Source organism: Camelus dromedarius, chromosome 7 (assembly GCF_036321535.1).
Source record: "Camelus dromedarius isolate mCamDro1 chromosome 7, mCamDro1.pat, whole genome shotgun sequence".
In the NCBI taxonomy this organism is placed as follows: domain Eukaryota; kingdom Metazoa; phylum Chordata; class Mammalia; order Artiodactyla; family Camelidae; genus Camelus; species Camelus dromedarius.
This window is the reverse complement of record NC_087442.1, coordinates 58,703,010-58,709,009: the sequence shown is the minus strand read 5'-3', so window position 1 is coordinate 58,709,009 and position 6,000 is coordinate 58,703,010. Positions and strand designations below refer to the sequence as shown.

The window sequence follows — 6,000 nt, the reverse complement described above, 5'->3', positions numbered from 1 at the left end:
CCAGTCACAAGAACCTAGAAAGGTAGAGGAATGTTTTCTTCCTCCCCAACAATATTGACCAAGTTATATTATAGTTATACTTGTATCACACAAAATAGACTAAGCCAAAAATGGTCACAAGAGACAAAGGTTACTATATATTGATAAACAGGTCAATTCATCAGTAAGGTAACTGTAAACATATATACACCCCATACCAAGGAACCTAAATATTAAGTAAATATTAACAGACCTCAGTTATGCAGAGGTCATCCAGACAGAAGAAAATCAACAAGGAAATGGACTTGAACCATATATTGACCAAACGGACCTAACAGACATTTATAGAACATTCCATCCATCAGCAGCTGAATGCAAGTTCTTCTCAAGTGCATGCAAAACATTCTTTAATACAATTTAATTTAACCTTGCAAACATAATGTTGAGCCAAACACAGAGTACATACTATATGATTCCACTTATATAAAATTCAAAGTCAGAATAGTGCTTACCTTTGGGTGGGACAGTCACTCGAGGGGGCGGCGCTTCTCAGGTGCTGGCGATATTCCGCCTTGTCATCCGTGTCCTAGTTACATAGATACATTTGTTTGTGAGAATTCATCATGCTGTAAACTTATGATTAACACATCTTTGTTATACAATAAAATAGTTACATTTGAGATAATCTGAACATTTATATTTGATGGTACTAAGGAACTGCTGGGAGTTTTCTTTGTTGAATACTAGGGTTTTGTCAGAATCTTCTATTTTAGAAATACATCCTCAAATATCTGTGGATGAAATGTGATGCTCAGAAATGCTTTAAAAAGGAAGGAAGGAGTGGAGGGGAGAATTTGGAGTTTAGGTTGACCACGTGCTGATAGTTGTTGAAAGCAGGTGATGGTTACATGTGGTGTATTAAGTTACTCCCTCATGTGTACCTGAAAGTTTCCTTACAAAAAGGAATTGTAGAATCCTTTTAGACACCTTCCCCTGCCCATTTCCTTCTCTCTGCACTTCCCTGGGCCCTTCCCCCTCTTCCTTCTCCCTCATTGTCCACCTTGCAGACTAGATGTCTCATCCTATTTTACTTCTTGTGCAGTGCAATTCACTTGGGTTCTTTATCTGAGTGCTAGCCCATTCTACAGGCCCCTTGAGGGCTCAGCCTCCAACAGAAATTTTTAAAATCGTCAAAAAGGTGGGCCTTTTCCAGAAAGGAGGGTCCTATTCTAAATGCTAAGAAAAACAATTTCCCATATTCATTCATTTATTCATTCCTTTTTTCATTTTCAATTCTCTCTCCCTTCCTCTGTAAAAATATGCATGTGTAGGCAGGACTTAAGACATTTTCATCTCTTGAAAAATTTAAGTATTGCTAATAGCATCAAAAGCATGAATGTCAACCTTTTCCCTGGGTAGGCTACTTCTGCTGACCACTAGTCTAAACCATTTCATGAAGATCCTCAGAAATGATGTCAGATGTCCGAAATTGTCCCCAGTTCTGAAGGTGCATCTTTTAGGAGCCTTCACCACATCCCTCTCCCCTATACTGGATATTGTTGTTGAATTTTCCTCCCAGAAACTCTGCATGTGTTGGGAGAGGAAGAAGGAAAAAGTACCTAAAAATAGCCTATGGACAGACTGGGAATTTCTACTGAGTTGGCCACATAAGAACACCAATAAGCAGGTTTAAGACCAAATGAAACAGAGGCAACACATTCATCCAAATGCGATTTTTTTTTTCTCCAGGAATGAGGGTGGTACAGGATAATGTTGGCCTCAAAGCATACATTTTCAGCCTAGAAACACATGAACTGGAGTTTGATTTAGGAATTAATAAACCGATGTGAATGAGGGAAAATTAAAACATTTTATCAGCCTCCATGAAACTCAGGACTGGCTGTGTGGACCTAAATTACAATGCACTTCATCACGTCCTCCCAGCTTAGGGGATCCCACCCCAGGGCACGCTGACAGCCACTCTCTCAGCAGGGAGCCTTCAGTTCCCTCCCAGCCCACGTCAGGCCTGTAGCCCACCTCTGCCATGTATGATCTGCTGTTTCCCCCACCTGCCAGGTCACCTTCATGTATAGGGACTCTCGACCTTTCTGAGCAAACAGCTACATGGCCATCTACAGCCAGGGCCCAGACTAGATCATGAATTTAGAACACAAAATTTAAGAAACCTTCCTGATGGCCAAGCAAGGCACCAGTTTGGCTGACTGCAGGATTCTCGGGGGAAATTCATTTGCCTCCAGAAAATGTGGATAGAAGTCATGGTGAACAGGGAGGTTCTGGAGAGTTCAGGACAGGGACTGGGACTGAAAGCACATTCTTCAGATTCTTGAATCTTCCTGCACCTCTGTATTACTTACAACTAAGCTTTCGCACAAAGGCACTGTCATCTCACTGGGAATAATCCAGCTGTTGTGGACAAATTCACAGTGGTTCAGGGACTTGGAGGACACCTGGCCACACATTCACGTCACTGTGAATCAACAGGCAACGAGACTCTTGAAGGTGAGGGAGTCCTCATCTGATGGTCACTAGCCATTGTGCTTTGGGACAGCCTAAGCTTCCATGGGCAAGCCAAGAGGCAACAGGCTCAGATCAACAGTTTTAATGGCCCTTGAAAAGAGAGTAAGGGCTTAGTGCCTGATCACACGATGGGAAAAATGAGCCCTCACAATTCTGGGTTGCTCCTGATGAGGTAGCTTTCTGTACAGTATGGATGCTGTGTTCAAAGCATGGGTTCTGGTCAGATTGTCAAGAGTTCACCAAACATTCTTGATAAGACAGAGAGAAAATGGTGCCTATGGTATTGGCTTCTGTAAGGATTAAACGAGGCAGTATGCGTAAACTCTCGGAACAGGGCCTCCTAGTTCATTGTCTCAGTCTGCGACAGTGCAAATTCAATAGTACTCAGTAAATGTCAGCTATTTCAGACTGAAGGTATAAACACCCGAGAATGATGATCCTGCTGTGATGTTTAAAAGACAGTTACAGGTTCCAGGGAAGCATGGTGGAGTCATGCCTTCAGTTTTGTGGATCAGAACTCATTTTGATGGAGCGTGATGGTAAAGTCCCACAAGGCAGGGGAAGAGTTGTATGGCATGATAGTAACAGCCATGACTTGGAGGAGAGAGGTCAGGTTTGAGCCCTGGGTCACTCCCAGCTCTGTGACCTGAAATCAAGCAACTCACCCTTTTGAATGGTTGCTTCCAGCTTAAAACTATGGTTTGACGCCAAGTAGTGCTTATAGCAGTGCTTCTTTGACTAGGTGCACATTAGGGCTTTAAAAGAAGCAGCACTTCGGGCCCCCAACCCTCCCCCCCCATTCTCCTCTTTTTAAACCGTCTAGGCTGATTTAACTGCAGTTACGATAGACCCAAATAGAAGTTCAAGAGCTCCCCCAAACGAAACTGACACTAAGGTAGGATTTGACAAGTATCTCTCTTAGGATACTAGATCTTGCTCTTTCTTCTTCCTTAATAATGTTTATACTGATAAATATATCCTGAGTGGGGTTTTTTTTTCCGTCTCAAAAATTTTTGTAGAGAGCCAGTCACACTGTGACCCGTGTCCTTTGTTCTGATCGCCCGCATTTCCAGACAGCAGGTCAGGGTGACAGCTGCAGGCTGTGGCCATGAGACAGAAGCACGCTGACCTCTGTGAGGACCAGAGACGTGACGCTGGCTTTCTGAGCACCAGACTGTCACCTGCTGAGCAGAAGCTCAACCATTAAAAGGAATTAAATTACTTAACCCAACACCAGGGATAGCAGATCTAAGGAAAGATTTAGGCTGATGAGCTAAATTTCATATCAAATATGCTTCCAAGAATAACCTCGAAAGGGCTTTTATAACCATCTTTCTGAAGTCATTAAAAAAAAAAAAACACCCCTGACATATGTCGATATTTTCTCCAGCTAATTCCCTTGAAGAGGCCGTGTTCATTGTCAATTCAAAGCTTAAATTGATGCACTCGCCAGGAAGGATAAATGAAACTCCGGAGATATTCTCATGCAAATTCAGTCTTAGAGCTTTGCAGTTGTAAAAAGTGTGCAGTTGACTCTAAACATCTTGGCATTTCCATGTAAGTCACAGATGTATAGGATAACAGGACTGACTTATGGGGAAAAAAAATCAAGCAAGGCTATCATCTTTTTCCAGTAACATACGTGGATACTGAGATTTATAACAGCTGATATATATTCAAAAGTCAAAATCTAAGGTATGCACAACACGTACTCTTAAGGCTTTCATACATATTACTTCATGGAAGATGGCTTAGGAAACCCCAGATCCTTTATTCACAAAGGTTTCACATAGATGGTAAGAGAGAAATCCAAATCAATTCAACAGATCTAGGCAGGCTCTAAATAGCACCAGGTATTGTCAAGAATCAAAGATAAATAATGTGAAGATTCTGCTACAGTGAGAAGAAAGAGGGGAAAACAGACAATTAACTGAGAAGCAAAACAGAATGTGGTAAGTATCCTAAGAGGTACGAGGTACCAACAAAATGCTTGTAAGTTGTTGTGCTGGAAGAGAGAGCAGATCTGGGGAAATAAAAGATTGTGAAAAAAGATGTCATTTCAGCTCAGTTTTGAAAGATAGGTAGGTTGGGACAGTAAACAAGCGGATGGGAAGGGGCTGTTTCAGGTGACTGGTGTAAGAGAAAGCACAGAGGTGGTGGATGGAGGATTATTCCTCTTGGTTTGAGGGTGGGCACATCTTGGGCACACGGGCTGCATACTTGTGTTAGGGGGCTCTGCAGAGCCCCGGCTCTTAGAGACAGCCTGAAGTCATTCTTTATTCTACGGACACTTTCCTCCAGGGATTTTTACGTCACTGTTAGGAAATGAGCCATCTTTAATAAGAGCAACCGAAGTTGAACATTGGAAGAATAAAGACTAGAAAAGAAGAAACTGAAGATGTGAGAAGAGAGACTTGATGGGGAGGAGTCAGGAGGAGGAGGAGGTGGGATGCCCGGGCTGGGAAGGGGTTCCTATAAGGAAGACGTCACTGTTTCCTCAGAGAAGGAGTTGGCCGACTTTCTGCCAAGGGCCAGATGGTCATCATTTCAGGCTTTGCAGGCCACATGTTCTATCCTATATATTCAACTCTGCTATTGTATCATAAAAACAGACATAGACAATACATCAATGAACAAACATAACCAGGTTCCAATAAAATTTTCTTTATAAAAATGGGTGGCAGGCCAGATTTGGCTCATGGGCCATCATTTGCTGACTCTTAGAAGAATAAGCCTACTATAATATTTGATGGAGATAAAAGAAACCGAAGACTTTGACTTTTCAGTCAAGTAGGAGGCTAGGGTACCTGCTAAGAAATGTAAGGTAGTGGATAGAGAGAAGTGGAGATATCTTAGAACAGTCATCGTGGGGCCAGGTAGGGATGCAAGCACCCAGAGCAGCAGTGTGAGTTCTTAATGGAGCCAGTTAACAGTTCTAGAACCTGAGTAGTCAAAGTCTACAAAACCACTGACCAGTGTGGGACCTTGTTTAGTCCGTAAACTGTTTTTTACATGTGTTATATAAGCTTGATGCAAAGATTAGGTTACTATTTATTTCAGTGTGCTGACAAGAATTTACTCTCTATAAGTCTTTAGATTTTAAGAAGGATTTCTTTTATTTCTACTCCTAAGTTTCATTCCACAACCCACGTCAGTGTCACCCACACAAATCCAAATTCCTGAGACAAGCCATTAAGCCCTGGCTGGGACCCAAAGAGGAAATGATGAGGTAATGAATAAACTAATGACTACCTCAGCCATCAAGTTCTCAGCAGTAAGAGCCAAGACTGGCATAAAGACATTTAATTCTCTATTTTCTTTCTGTGGTCTCAGAGGCAGAGATATCCAAGGCAGAGGAAACACAGGGTGCTAGTTCCCCAACAGTTAGCTCAAAAGTTTCAGAAGACACCTGACACTGTTCCAGGAAGATAATGAAACTGAGAAGTAAGAGCAAGCAGCAGGCTCTCTCATTTAGAAAAATGG

At 42.2% G+C, this 6,000-nt stretch overlaps 1 long non-coding RNA gene across 1 annotated transcript in view; it reads right to left on the bottom strand.

Annotated features, from left to right (window-relative positions):
- Positions 1-502: 502 nt before the first annotated feature.
- Positions 503-6,000, bottom strand: part of LOC135321754 (uncharacterized) — a 155,174-nt gene continuing 149,676 nt past the window's right edge. Inside the window, exon 5 of the long non-coding RNA XR_010381792.1 lies at positions 503-565. This is a non-coding gene — a long non-coding RNA (uncharacterized LOC135321754). The remainder of the gene's footprint in view (positions 566-6,000) is intronic.